Consider the following 15,573-nt stretch of genomic DNA (forward strand, 5'->3'; position numbering starts at 1 on the left):
CAGGCGCTGCTCGCACACCACGAAACTATACTCAATCCTGTTTCTTTTTTGCTACGGAGAGGACACTATTCCGCTAACTATGCACGGACACGCTTCCCAGCATCGACAGCAGCAGCAGTGCAGTGGCAGTACGGTCAGCACCTCCTCACGGCAACTTTCGAGCGCAATCGGATGGACTAGAACTAGACCAAAGAGTGTGTGCACACGTCTATGGACTTACCTCGGATACCGGTTGAAGAACGCGCGCGACGAGAGGCTCCCCTCCCGTTGCACACAACGTGTGTATACAACACAAAACGGTGCGCAATAAGTGATTAGGTTTCGGTTGCATCACATCCCCCCATGTACACACCTAGCGCACACCAAATGCACACGCATACAACCGAAACACCCCGAAAGGTGAAATCCTAGTCCTAACAACGCGGTTGTTCTATGCGTACATAACAACTCCTCCCCGCTTCCATCGAACGACCCCAAGGCTACCCATAGATTGTACGACGCAGTTCGTGTCTTGTGTGTGGGCGAAATGCACATGACGCTGCTGCTGCTGCTGCCACTATCGCCGGTTGTCGGTTGATGCGTCGGGGTGGGAGAGCTTTGTTATTGTTTTATTTCTCTTCTTTTTGGTGCTGACTGCTGCTGCCCCATTGCCATTGCCGGCCGCTGCTCGAACTATCTCACCACTTCGCAAGTAGTGACGTTGCAATATGGGCCTCCTTTCCACATAATGGCTCCTGTTTTGGTATCTGCAGTGGATTTGTTACGTGAACGCTTAGTCAGATTTGTAGTCTTAGTATGTGTATACTATTTGGTTTATTCTAAAACAAGAATGATAAAAAGCTTGATTGTAGTTTATTCAGATTTGTAATAAATATTATCTCTTCCTCAATGCCAACTTGTGATATGATCAATGAATGCATGAAAATGTTTTTCCAAGATTTACCATTGTCAGATGAATTTAAGTTTAAATTAGCATTTAGGGCTCGACAGTTATTACTATCTTCGACAAAGACTTGTTACATATGATAGAGTGGTCATTTTTATGTAATCAAAAATAGGGTGCATCGCAAAATGTTTGTTTTAGTAAGCTCTAAAAGTGTTTCGAAGACAGTTTGCATGTAGAATTTGAAATATAAAAGTTAGAGCAAAAAAACATTTTTTTTTTCATGGTGACCCTAATGCAACCAAACGCGCTATATCGGTTATTTCAAGAGATAGAAAAAAAAATTCTACAAAGATTCTGTCTCAAATAACTGGATCTACAACATTGTCGAACTATGTTTACCTCTATTTATAAAGATAAGAAAGTTCGATTTGTTATTTCATTGACAATTTTAGTCACCCTATTTTTGACAACATAAAAATGAGCGTTCTATTATATGTAACAACTTTGTCGAAGACAGTTTTGACGTAGGACTACGTCTTACATTAAGGGTGCCAAATCAGAAAACAGGTGACGTTTTTATGAAATAAAGTTAACGTTAATAACTATTTTTGCTGGGAACGGATTTTATCGATTTGCATACCAATCGAATCGGAAATTTTCTAAGATTTGTTTAATATGCTATACGTTACAATCATATAGTCTGTATATGGTTTAAATTGATGAAAATTGGAAGCATTCCCATTTCCCCATACATTTGTTCTGTCCATTTGTGTGCTTTCCCGAACAGAGCTGTCAATAACGAGCAACTTATGCAGCCACTAGAATAAAAACAACGAAGGAGGATAGCGGAAAGAAAATAATTAAATTTTCATTCTCGTGATGTTTCATTTTTATCGCTGCAACTGTGTACATCTGTAAGACGCGTGTTTGATGCTTGTTGAATGGCGATACACGGAAGATGCATTTCAAGATATATTAAATGCAAGATATATTAAATATATAAAGATACAAATTGCGACATATAACCAATTAGTGTATTGTTCTCGCAAAGGCAAGAAAGAATCGTTGCTTCTCGAAATGATTTTACAAAACCACGGAACTTTGTACTAAAGAGTTATTTATTAAATTTCGACGTATTCGCAAATAATATCCGAAATGATAAACCAACAAATTAAAAAAAAAAAAAAGGTTGCCTAGTCCTACGTCCTAAGCGGTCGTGTCTCGTATACAACCCCTCGATTTTTTTTGTCTAGAGAATAACTGTCGAGCTCTAAATGCTAATTTCCACTTAAATGCATCTCCTGGACCATTGTGCATTGCTCATTGTACTGAATCCATATCACGGATGGCCACTCTTTACCCCACTAGAGGTTACCGATTTTGACGTGGGACTACGTCTATATTTCAAGGTACGAAATCAGAAAACATGTCAAATTTTCATAAAGAACAATTTTCGCATTAATTTTCTCTTTTTGCAGCGAATGTATTTTTATGATTGTTATATCAATTGAATCGCAAATTCATGGAATTGACCGATTGATGTTTTAGATGTTTCTAGCAGGGCTATATGCGCTCCCTCGGTGACATATATTTGACATTTTTCTCAGATATTCAACCTCAAAAACAGGTTAAGGTCGCTCTGCAAAAAAAATTGATTATCTAGTATAATAAAAATATCGGTTGAAGTAAGTCATTTGCTTGTTCAAACTTTTCAGTATTCCAGTCAATACTACGTAAAAGTAACAAAAATTTACTTTTGTTTAATAAATGTTTACTTTTGAAGTATAACATAAAAAATCCACTTGCGTAAATTCGTTTTACCTGCTTTTGTTCATCGATGCACCCCTCGGTTTTGACAGTTGGCTGTTTACATTTTACACAAACATAATTTCTCTAGTTGTTTAGTCAACTTTTGGTGCGTAGTGTTTTTGACGCTGAGAAAGTTTCCGGAAAATGGGTGGAAAGCAAATCTCAACAGAGGTCCGAAATTTGATTGTGCGTGACTTCCAGCAAAACAAGTCTAAACGAAATATTGCTGAGAAGTATGGTGTAAGCCGTAGTATGGTCCAGCTGGCTATTCGAGAGCATCAGATGCTCGGCAGCGTGACCGATCGATCGGGAATAGGACCGAAACGTAATACTGATGCTATAACGGACACGCTAATCATCCGGGAAGTAAAGAAAAACCCAGGAACAACCATTCGGGCAATCAAAGAAGGGTTGGATATGGACATTTCCAATTGCACCGTTCGACGACGCTTAGTGGAACGGGACCTGAAGAGCAACCTCACCAAAAAGTGACCAATGATCAGCAACACCAACAAAACAACGACTTCAGTCAAGGGACCATGCCAACAAGACGCTGGAGTTCTGAAACTGTGTTATTTTGTCAGACTAGTTCAAGTTAGAGCTGTTCAACAAAAAAAAAGGCGGTGGTGTAAGCATCATGGTGTAGGGCTGTATCTTGTGAGCTGGGGTGGGAAACTTAACGTAGGTCAACGGTATTGTGACTGCCGATGGTTGACTTTTCGTGCGAGAACCTGGAAGAATCCAAGCTCAAAATGGGACTATACCTTCCAGCAAGATAAAAACCCGAAGCATACCGTTCTGAATCATATTTCGGACAACATCATATTTCGGACACTTTGTTCGAATATCTTGAAATGCTTCATGCACTGATGATATAACTATAAATTTAATATCACAATTGCTTCTTTCGAGTGATCCCTTGGCTTCACAGCACCACTCATTATCGTTTGTGTTTGACGTTTGTTTTGCGTGAGCACGTAGAATTTACCCGTTCATAAATATTTAAATTTCTCCCGTGTTTAATCAGTTCTCATCATCGTTAACAGTTTACTGAATTGTTTGGTAAGTGTTTCGCAGTTGACTATAACATATAATCAAATGTAATGTAATTTTCGTCCATAAAATTACAAAATAAAGTCTACGAAATTTGAATTCAATCTGTCCGAAATTTAATTTAGTGTCCGAAGTTTGATTCTTATTCGCTTCATTTGAAAAGCATTTTATTCGATGATTTTCTTATGTTTTCAATCAAATAGGTATCAAAGTAGAAAGCTTGAAAGCATATTGAACTAATTTATTAAAAATATCTACCAAATAATACCTGTGCATAAAGTTTAGATATGTTTTCTGCATCATATGCCTTAAGTGTCCGAAATATGATTCGGAACGGTACTGCAAAGAAAATAGTCCGATCGGTTCGGATCAAACCAATGGTGTGACTACCCCCAAAGCCCCGACTTGAATCCTATAGAGAATTTTTGGGCGATTTTGGACAACAATGTGAACAAAACTGACGTTACAAGCAAAACTATTTTTCTGTGTTGAAAAAGGTTTGGGACGAGCAGGATCTCAACACCTCCGGAACCTAGTGGAGTGTATGCCAAACCGTTGTCAGTTGGTGATCGAGGCCAAAAGGCATCATATTAACTATTCATTATCAGTTTTTTTTTATAAACCATGAAGTGGATTTTTATGTCATTCCTCAAAAGTTCCCATTTGGGAACAATAGTAATTTTTTGTTTTTTTCTATAAAAATAAATCAACGATACTAAGATGGCAAAATAGTCCACAAATTACCTACTTTTACGTAGTATTGACTGGAATACCGAACAGTTTGGAAAAACTACTAATATAGTAACATTTTGGTTTCAAATGGAGTTGGTTTTTTTGCGCCCATCACTGTATGGCGAACATAATCCTGCAGTGAAAATACGTAAGAGATGGTTCCGAGAGATGACAATTGAAAAGTTTTTTTTTCATTTCGGACGATGCTCTATTTATGGTAGGACCAGGAGGAGGATGTACCGTGGGCCACTTAAACCGGTTGAATCGGTGAATTCAAAAGCAGACTGATTTTTAAAAATAATTATACAATTATACATAATAGTTTATCTGTAAAGTTGAATGATCTATGCCTAGAGGCACGGACGAAAGCATAGAACTTTGAGTGTGGGGAATAATTTCTTTTGAATTGAATTATGTAACTGTTTAGAAATTCGTAAATTTAATTGTGTCGTGTTTGCTGTCGGCAAATGGAGAACAATTCCTAATACGCATAGACTCCACCACCTCCACCTTGTCCACCACGAAAACAACATGTAAGAACGAAGAAGGTTACCTCCATGGTATAGGATAACGCCTGATTTGTATACAAAAATGTTGTTTGATGCGTTGTGGGGGAATGCAAATAGCGAGTCAAATAAGAAAAAAAAACATTCGTCATTTATTCAATAAATCGTTCAAATAAATTTCCGGTCTAATGGTATATCATACATCGCAATAACGATTCTGCGTGATATACGTTTGAAATCTCTCAAACATTTCCGTTATTTCCTCATTTTCAATTTCGAAGAGTATCATTTTTTGGTAGAATCGAAGTCGTAGTCCTACGTCGAAACATTGTTTGTGAATTTGATATAAAATTCACAACGGAAACATTTAACAGTCGAAGTAATGAATTTTGAAGGATTGTGTTAGTCATAGTTTGTTGTATGGAATGGGATTGCTATTAAAAGTGAGTTCTAAGAAGTACAATATTATTGATTCTCTATTACTGTTGCTTTCTTTTCCTATCGGTAGTCAAGGCTCATATTCTGAAGATAGAGACTATACAATATCATTACATTCGTATAGCTTCGTATAGCAATCGATCCACATGATGAGTCTATAGTTTTTGACAGGGACATCCTCTATCTCTTCGTGATGATGTTCCAGACCTTCTTCCGATTTAAGCGTAAGTTCTGAGAGAATGTTTTCAACAGATTGATTATACATTAATGGCTCGACTGGTTTTGATTGAAATTTTGGTGCCCTTGATAGATTGAGATATTCATCGATGTATCTCACGGATCTCGCAATGATATAGCATGAATTGGTTAATATTGAATCCTTTCCGATTGATCACAATTTTATCTACTCAAATCCCCTCAGCTCAATGGATGATACCCGATCGATGAAACCTACAAAGCACCCATATTGCACTTTTATGGAAAGCTCTTGATTAATCTAGTCGAAAAATCTTACCGACTTACATTAGCCTCAGTCCCAAATCACCGATGCATACGTAGAACCTTATTGCCGGCATGGGTAGGTAAGCATACAACAGAGTAGAACCATTGTAAGGGGAAAAGAGAATGCTTCCATTTTTCGGTCATTTAAACCGGTTACGGATTAGGGAATCAAAATTCATAGCACATCAAGCAAATCATAGCAAATTTTCGATTTTATTCATATGTAAATCATCATAATTTGTTCGTAGTGAAAATAGTTATTAACGTTAACATTATCAAATCGTCACCTGTTTCCGGTTTTGTCAATCCTACTGAAAGACGAAGTCCTACGTCAAAAATAAATCTGTGGGTGAGATTCAGGGAATTAAGTAGATCTTAGAGTTATATAACAAATAAGATAGCGGCTAGATTACTATAAGCTTGCACCGGTCGAAATAATGAGGAAAAATCAATCAGTCGCGCAATCAGTATAAAGAGATGTCAATTGCGATTATTACTACACAGTCTGGCTCTAACTAGCAAGTAGTGGTGTCTAAATTTTTCATTTATTCGATTATCGAATAATCGTTGGGGCATTTTTCAATATTCGATTAATCGAACGATTATTTATTTCTTGAAATAATCACGTATCACGTTGTCATTCTGGTCGCGTGGTCTATCGGGTTGTCGATGTTAGATGGTTGGATAAAAAATGTTGGATAAAAAAAATTATATAGCCTAATTCTTAGCCTAAAAATGCATTAACCTTGAGAAAGATTCCTTCTTTAATTAATCGCGATTACAGTGACGATTATTCGATGTATTCATATTTTGATTTCAAATTATTCGATACAAAATTAATCGATTATAATTTCAGATATTCGATTATTTAAATTAATCCAACGATTAACGGACGTCTCTACTAGCAAGCAGTCAACAGCTTTTCTCAAGGCTGGATGAGAGAGAGGGTCGCAAGTGGTAAGCTGACAGGCTGCACCCTCTAGCATTCTATACGTCGCCATCTCTACGCTAAGAATGTTGTCGCACTGTACGTCGCGCTGTGGAGATACTTCCTCCGTTGACTGTACTTTGAAAGTACCTCTCTAAATTAATACATAGCTTTTTTGTTTACAATTAGCCGCGGATGAATTTGGATGTTTCACAAACCAATCGATTCGCATGTTCGTTCCGAACAGGACATAACAATAGCTTAGTATTACTGTGGGGAGTATTTTTAATGGCTTAGCTCATTCATGTTGCAATATCTACGTCTGGCTTTTGCTTCCGGTACATCCCGAGTGACTCACCCACGCAAACCATTTGTCCTTTCCGGGGCCACCAAAAGCTCTCAAACTTCATTTTGAGAGAAATGTGGTTGTAGTTCTGCCTCAAAAAAAGCAGTCGTTGAGACAGATAGGCGTGGACACTACCCTATAACGGAACAGAGAGAACAGGAGCGAACGGTTCGAATCGATCAGTTAACCCATTAGCGGTCAAGCTTCAAAAAATATTGTTTTACGAAAGCCGTTGATGTAATTTTAATTATTGGCGAAACTCCAATGTTCAAGAGTCATTTTTACCAATCTTCCATCCGGCGAATGACTGTTCTAACAATCAAACATTGGCCAAAATCATGTGCAATTTTTCCTGTAGGAGGTGCAATCAAATGTTTTTGTCCTACATCACAATGTGTGTTCCTCTATCAAAGTGATACTGAAAAATATTTGGGTTTCTGTTTTTTAATAGGTTTTGTTACTGAAAAACCTTCAGCACATATTTGCTTCTAACTGACTTTATTGCCCATCAAAGTTATACAAAACTAAATGAAATTGACGGTAAGTAATATCGTTTGGTGAAAAGCTTTACCATATGGTTGCTATCCAAAAACTTGAAAAATTATTAAAGCTACGATTTTTCTAACAGCATAGAACCGTTTCGGGTTCATTCATTGCTACCTTCTGTCTCACCAAACAAAGAACATCAATTTTCTGCCAAAGCACTTCAAGCTTGTGTTCGATTTGGTTTTAAGATTCTCAAAACAAATTCACTTTTCATTTTCAATAACAATACGATTTTCTTCGATTTGTGCGGAAAAAATATGTTTGTGTTTTCGTACAAAAACCACTCCTCCTTCATACAAAAACCTCTAATACCTCCTTTTTCATGAGACTTTGTCAGACGTCGATAAAAATATTCTACTATATTTTAAATTTTCAATTTACAAACAAGGTATATTACTTATTGTGTTTATCGAGATAGCCGTGTAAGTGCATGAAATAGGCACTAAATAGGGAAACAAATCGTGACATCGTAAGCACATCACGATGCACTAGCTGATAGCAAATTGCACAAAATCAGCTCCCTAACCGTATGGAGTGTATATTTTGACGTAGGACTACATCTTTATAGCAAATTAACGAAATTTAAATTGCGAAACCTTATGTTTTGGGCAGAAAGTACTTTTTCAGCATCCGATTTAGCTGTTTTCTGGCACGCCAAAAACAATAATCTTCTCAGCTGAATTAACCTGACGGTGCTTAGTTGATTTATATTGCAATATATACTACGATCCTTCCAAGCGATACTTTTTCGTTCACTAAAACGCTTGAATAGCAAACGCAATTTACAAATTATAGATGCTTTCCGTGTTCTTACATTTTTTGAGAATGCTTTTTCACATGGGTTACCAAAAACTTCTACTATAACGTTGATTCTCAAAATTCTTTTCATTCTGAAGTAATAAAACAAGCGCATCAAATGAAATAATTTCATAGTCCCACAGCAACAATGCGGTCGTGTATTGATCAATGTTTTCTTCTAACATGTTGTAACGTTGTATCGGTTGCATTATTTCGGACGATTGAACGTTTTGTAGGTAAAATTAATAAGTGTATGAGATAATATTTCATTTAATTGAACGTATGTTTTAGAATGATAAGTTTGCGATTATACCTCGATGATTCGGTATTTCAATGCCAACTATTCGGACTCATTCCATGAATCATTTGCTTGGTGCGTTAGTTTGCTGAATCAAACGTTGGTTCGAAGATGAGGAGGAATACTTGGTTGCTCTTGAATAATGTAGTTGTTGAACATATGGAAATGTAATTTTATTTCCTCTTTCTATAAATCGCTCTAGAGATAAAGCATGACTATCATGAGTTTAATAATCGATATCTCGCATACTCTTGTTCTCAGCTCTGTCTTACTCGTTTGAATAGTGAGAAGTATTTAGTATAGGTCAACGTGAAAATATTTTTTGACGTAGGATTACGTCTTTCGGGAACATATTTGGTACAAATTGAAAATCGAAAATCGAGTACATCGTGAAATTAGTCCAATTTCAAACGCTTATTGCTCAGTCATTTCATGATGGATGGATGAAATTTTTGCGTCAATCGATTTCGGCACTCCGTAACAATTTTTTATATTGAAGAAAATAATATATGTCATGAAACTAACTATCGAACAATTGAAAAATCTCAACCCCTATACTAACGGAAATACCCACTTCTGATTGGTTGGAATTGACGACACATACGGCGGTTCCCTAACAGATACATCAATACCAAGCTGCCTGAGGGAAATCGGCATTGCAAATACACCATAGTAGGCGGAACTTTTGTTCCTACCGAAATGTGTTCCCTAACAGAGACATCAAAATCAAGCTGCCTGGGGGGGAATCGGCATTGAAAAAATATGCAAGTCGGGGGTATCTTTGTACCGCCGGTAAGGTGAGTGATACGATTAATTCTAGCAAATAAAATTTAAATTTGGAACTTTAATTTTGATTGCTTCGTGAAATTTCATATCAATAACCGATAGTGTATTGTGAAACATATAGCACAAGTGTAAATGTAAATTTGTATATGGTAGCAGTTGTGTTAAAAATGGCTTGATATATGAAACGATTCATTTCAATTTTCATAAATGAGAACCAAGGTGTGTTCCCGCTCGAGAACGGGTTGTTCGGTTTAAGCTGTCGGTTTTGTTGAGTTCATTTTCACCCAAGGAAGTTTATGCGGTGAGAATTGGAAAAGTGGAGAAATATTAGAAAAAGTAATTTCCCTTATGTTCTACATATAGTATTAGGTGTTGTTAGTCCAATCAAAATTCGCATTGGGTTTAATTGGGGAAACACTCTGGAAGGTAAAAATATAAAGAAAAATTGTTTTTTTCCATTTCAATTATGTTTTCTCTATATTAAAGTAACATGTTTTTACTGATGAGAAAAATTGATATTTGTGTTCGGTATTGGTGATTATCTTATATTATATTGGTGAGTTTTTTTATTCTTTATTTCATCCATACATATCACAGGAGGCATCTCGTCTAGGATCACAGAGGGCGGTTTTCATCATATCTCGTTCCACTTCAGTATCTTTTATCTGATACGCACCATCCAATGATTGTTTGCCATCCTTCTGTCATCATCACTAGGTAAACACTGGTGAAGTGAATAAACAATACCCAACAACCAAACGAGACCTTTTCAGGGCCACCAAATCATTGTCAAAGTGTTTAACGATGTAATTCTATAAACATATCCAAAATCAACAGATAGCCTAACGGAATCCTACGTCAACTATGCGGTCGTGTCTCATACATAACCCTCCTGTGACTTTTTAACAACCGTTTCTACAATTTTGATGAATAATAATATCTTCTATATCTCAGAATATACCCGAATTTATCCATCTCATGATCAGTATAATCTGAGATACTCCCATATGGGATTCTGCAGTTAAATCCTCTTATCCTTCCCATTCTCGTGTAATTTGATATTTATTTCTCTATGATGATATAATTATTTAAACAGAAAGTGGTCAGTAGCGTCGGTCAGAAGCATAATTTTCATATGAAACATCTGATGAATTTCAAGGAATTTGCCAAAAACAAGGAAATGATTCAGATTTTCTTTAGACGGATATCAAAAATATGGAAAAAAAAACTAGAGAATAATTTAAAAATTAAAATTTAAAATTTTCAAAGATAGATTCATTTTTTCCTTATTTGAAACTTAAATATTCTTTAATTCAAAGTATGTCCTCAAAACAATATCGTTGAAAATATCTATTACGTGTCCTGATTCGGGTCTTGTACACCAATTGCGAATGTTTGAATTACAAAAATCAGCTCTGCAATGTTGTAAAAACATTACAGTTATTATTTTATATTCAAAATATCAACAAAACAATATTATACATAATCAATCATAATGATCGTTTTGGGCCAGTGGCCTCCATTGCCATTTTATAGGGTTGCAACTCTCTGTGAGTGTAATCCTTTAAATAGAAACAAAAAAATTGTATTCATTGAGGACAATCGAAATTAGACCTTTCGCCAAGTTTCAATCGGTCTACGAATTTCGTTCTAAAAATGCCACCAAGCGGGTAAATTGCTGTTTGTTTATCTTTTCTTTCTTTAAAAGCAAATCCAAATATGGAGATCTCTTACGATGAAAATATTGACTCCCTCTCGGTTGCACAAAAAAGGGCCGGGAAGTCGCTCAAGCGCGTTCCCTCACCGGAAGATAATTCTTCCGAAGAAGATTCAAGCCACACTAAAAACCCCCTCTTTAAGAAATCCGCAAACCTCTCCTCTCAAACCCTTAACCTTCTCGCTTCCACTCAGTCGACGACTTCGCATTCCTCACCTGTTACTTCCGATCCCACTCAACCATCTACCTCGTCCCTCCCCTCTGTTTTATCCTCTACCACTCAATCCTCGTCTTCGTCTGCCCCCTCAGTTGTTTCCGCACCCCGTGTCAAGATATACCCAGAAGATGCACCTGGAACAGGCCCGTGGGTTGTTTTCTTCCGGCCCAAGCCACAAGGAAAAGCTTTGAATGTCATTCAGATCATGAAAGATCTGACAAAAAATTATTCCTCCTTGGTCGAAATTTTCATGGTTCGACCGAACAAACTGCGTGTTGTCGTGACTGATCGGAAGCAAGCTAACGAGATTGTTGCTGACAATCGGTTCATTTTAGAATATCGCGTGTACGTACCTTCCCATAACGTAGAAATTGCGGGGGTGATTACAGAAACGGGTCTGACGAGCGAATTCATAAAACAAGGAGATGGCAGATTCAAAAAACTCCCTTTGACGAAAGTTAAAATTTTGGACTGCCATCAATTAGGAAAAGTGTCCCGGGAAGAGGGAAAAACAAAATTCACGCCGTCCGACTCGTTTCGAGTAACTTTTGCTAGTTCCGCCCTCCCTGACTACGTTATGGTGGACAAATTGAGGCTACCACTGCGACTCTTCGTGCCAAAGCCCATGACTTGCAACAAATGTAAGTCAGTTGGTCATACAGCAGATTATTGCGCCAACAAGGAGCGCTGTGCCACTTGCGGAGAGCAACATGTGGGGAAATCCTGCAATGCGACTGAGCAAAAGTGTCCATATTGCGGGGGATCCCCACACGTGCTCTCAGCTTGTGAAACTTATAAGAGCCGCTGGGAGAAACAGAAGCGCTCTTTGAAGGAACGCTCAAAACGCACTTTTGCGGAAATTTTAAAGAGCGCTTCTCCACTGGCTCAACAACAACAACCATTACCTACAAACAATGCCTTCGATTCGCTGCCAGTTGACGAAATGGACGCGGATACAGGTAACGGGGGCACACCGTTTATTTTCAAAGGGAATCCCCGGCGCAAAAATGTGACCACTCCCAAAGTTCAAGAACAAGTCCCGCCGGTGATACTCCCTGTTAGCTTGCCTAAAAAATCGAGTGCAGCGGACAAGCAAAATCAGGTTCCTCCTGGTTTCCGTGGGAATAGTTCACCTTCGAACGACCCAGCACTCGAGGGGACATCAAAAACCCCAACTGTCCCTATTTTCCCGTCCAGCTCAACTTCCCAATCGGGATTTATAAAGTTGTCTGACCTTTTGGATCAAATCTTCAAGTGTTTTAATGTTTCCGACTCCATCAGAACCCTTGTCATCTCAATGCTTCCAGTATTAAAGACAATTTTACAGCAATTGATGCAAACATGGCCCCTCCTTGCAATGATTATCTCTCTTGATGTCTAATTTAGATAGAGAGGTCGGAGATATCACTGTTTTTCAGTGGAATTGTCGTAGTCTCATCCCTAAATTGGATACATTCAAATTTTTTATTCATAACTTCAATTGTGATGTTTTTGTTCTGTCCGAAACTTGGCTTTCTTCGCGAGATGATATCTCTTTCCACGATTTTAATATTATACGCTTGGACCGTGATGACAGATACGGAGGGGTGCTTTTGGGGATCAATAAGTGCCACTCATTTTTTAGAATTGATCTTCCACCTATTGGAGGGATCGAAGCTGTTGCTTGTCATGCAAACATCAGAGGCAAAGACCTCTGTATTGTCAGCTTGTATTGGCCTCCGAGAGCTGCGGTTAGCCGCAAACAACTTGATGACATGTGCTCACTCCTTCCTGAGCCACGATTGATCTTGGGAGACTTCATCTCTCACGGAACTGCCTGGGGGGAACAGTATGACGACAATCGTTCATTGTTGATATATGACCTTTGTAACAGCTTCAATATGACCGTTTTGAACACTGGGGAAACAACACGTGTACCTAAACCTCCTGCTAACCCAAGTGCTCTTGACCTCTCGCTTTGCTCGAATTCACTATCGTTAGATTGCAAGTGGAATGTAATCCAGAACCCCAACGGTAGTGATCATTTGCCAATCAAAATTTCCATCACCACTGGGTCGAGTTCTTCTGAATCTATAAACATGGCATATGACCTCACAAGACACATTGACTGGAAAAAATATGCGGACGCGATTGCTCTAGCCATCAATTCCAGAGATGGTTTACCTCCATTGGAGGAGTATAACTTCCTTTCTCGTTTGATCTATGACAGCGCGGTTCGCGCTCAAACGAAACCCATCCCAGGTTCCACTATTCGTCGAAGGCCTCCCAATCTATGGTGGGATAGCCAGTGTTCCAAGCTTTATGTAGAAAAATCGAATGCATTTAAAGCTTTTCGGAAACGTGGAACCCCTGAATATTTTCAAACGTATTTAGCCCTTGAAGATCAATTTAAAAACTTAATCAAAGGGAAAAAACGTGCTTATTGGCGAAATTTCGTGGGTGGTTTGTCATGAGAAACGTCAATGAAAAAATTATGGAAAGTGGCTCGAAACATGAGAAATCGCTCTTCAACGAATGAAAGCGAAGAATATTATACATCGATGGATTTTTAATTTTGCACGGAAGGTTTGTCCTGATTCCGCTCCTGTACAAAAAATTGTTCGAGATATACCACAAGGTAGGTGCGATCTTGATTCCGAGTTTTCGATGGTAGAATTCTCTCTTGCTCTGCTTTCATGTAACAATTCTGCTCCGGGATCGGATCGAATTAAGTTCAACTTTCTGAAAAACCTCCCTGATGTGGCGAAACATCGCTTGTTGAATTTATTCAATCGGTTTCTGGAGCATAATATTGTTCCAGAATATTGGAGACAAGTGCGAATTATAGCTGTTCAAAAACCCGGAAAACCCGCGTCCGACTTCAATTCGTACCGCCCAATAGCAATGCTGTCTTGTATACGGGAATTGTTGGAGAAAATGATCTTGTTTCGCCTTGATCGATGGGTTGAAACGAATGGCCTACTCTCAGATACACAATATGGGTTCCGCAGGGGCAAGGGGACGAATGATTGTCTTGCGTTGCTTTCTTCAGAAATTCAAATGGCTTTCGCCGAAAAAAAACAAATGGCTTCAGTATTCTTGGACATAAAGGGGGCCTTCGATTCTGTTTCAATAGAGGTTTTGTCGGACAAATTACACTCTCGGGGTCTGCCGCCTCTATTGAATAATATGTTATATAACTTGCTTTGTGAGAAACATTTGATTTTTTCTCACGGGGAGTCGACAGTAAGTCGGGTCTCCTACATGGGGCTCCCCCAGGGCTCATGTTTAAGCCCCCTTTTGTACAACTTCTATGTAAGCGACATCGACAATTGTCTTACACAAAATTGCAGCCTAAGACAACTTGCAGATGACGGAGTGGTGTCTGTCGTAGGATCAAACGAATCCGACCTGCAAGGACCCTTACAAGATACTTTGAACAATTTTTCAACCTGGGCCATTGGGCTAGGGATCGAATTCTCCACGGAGAAAACAGAGATGGTGGTTTTTTCTAGGAAGCATAGACCAGCAAAACCAAAGCTTCATCTTTTGGGTAAACCGATCACTGATGCTATGTCATTCAAGTATCTTGGGGTCTGGTTCGACTCCAAATGTACTTGGGGGCCCATATTAGGTATCTGAGTAAAAAATGCCAACAAAGAATAAACTTTCTCCGTACAATTACCGGCCCATGGTGGGGAGCCCATCCCGAAGATCTTATAATGTTGTATCGAACAACTATTCTCTCAGTGATGGAGTATGGCAGTTTCTGTTTTCAATCAGCTGCCAAAACACACCTCATTAAACTCGAGCGAATTCAGTATCTTTGTCTCCGTATTGCGTTGGGATGTATGCCCTCAACGCATACCATGAGTCTCGAGGTTTTGGCAGGCGTACTCCCACTAAAAGATCGCTTCAATTTATTATCTCTTCGGTTCCTCATTCGGTGTAAGGTTATGAAATGGTGATCGGAAATTTTGAGCAATTGATCGAGCTAAATTTTCATTCTGGATTCATGAGTTCATATCATGAA

The sequence above is a fragment of the Toxorhynchites rutilus genome, chromosome 1 (assembly GCF_029784135.1).
Source record: "Toxorhynchites rutilus septentrionalis strain SRP chromosome 1, ASM2978413v1, whole genome shotgun sequence".
Taxonomy (NCBI): domain Eukaryota; kingdom Metazoa; phylum Arthropoda; class Insecta; order Diptera; family Culicidae; genus Toxorhynchites; species Toxorhynchites rutilus.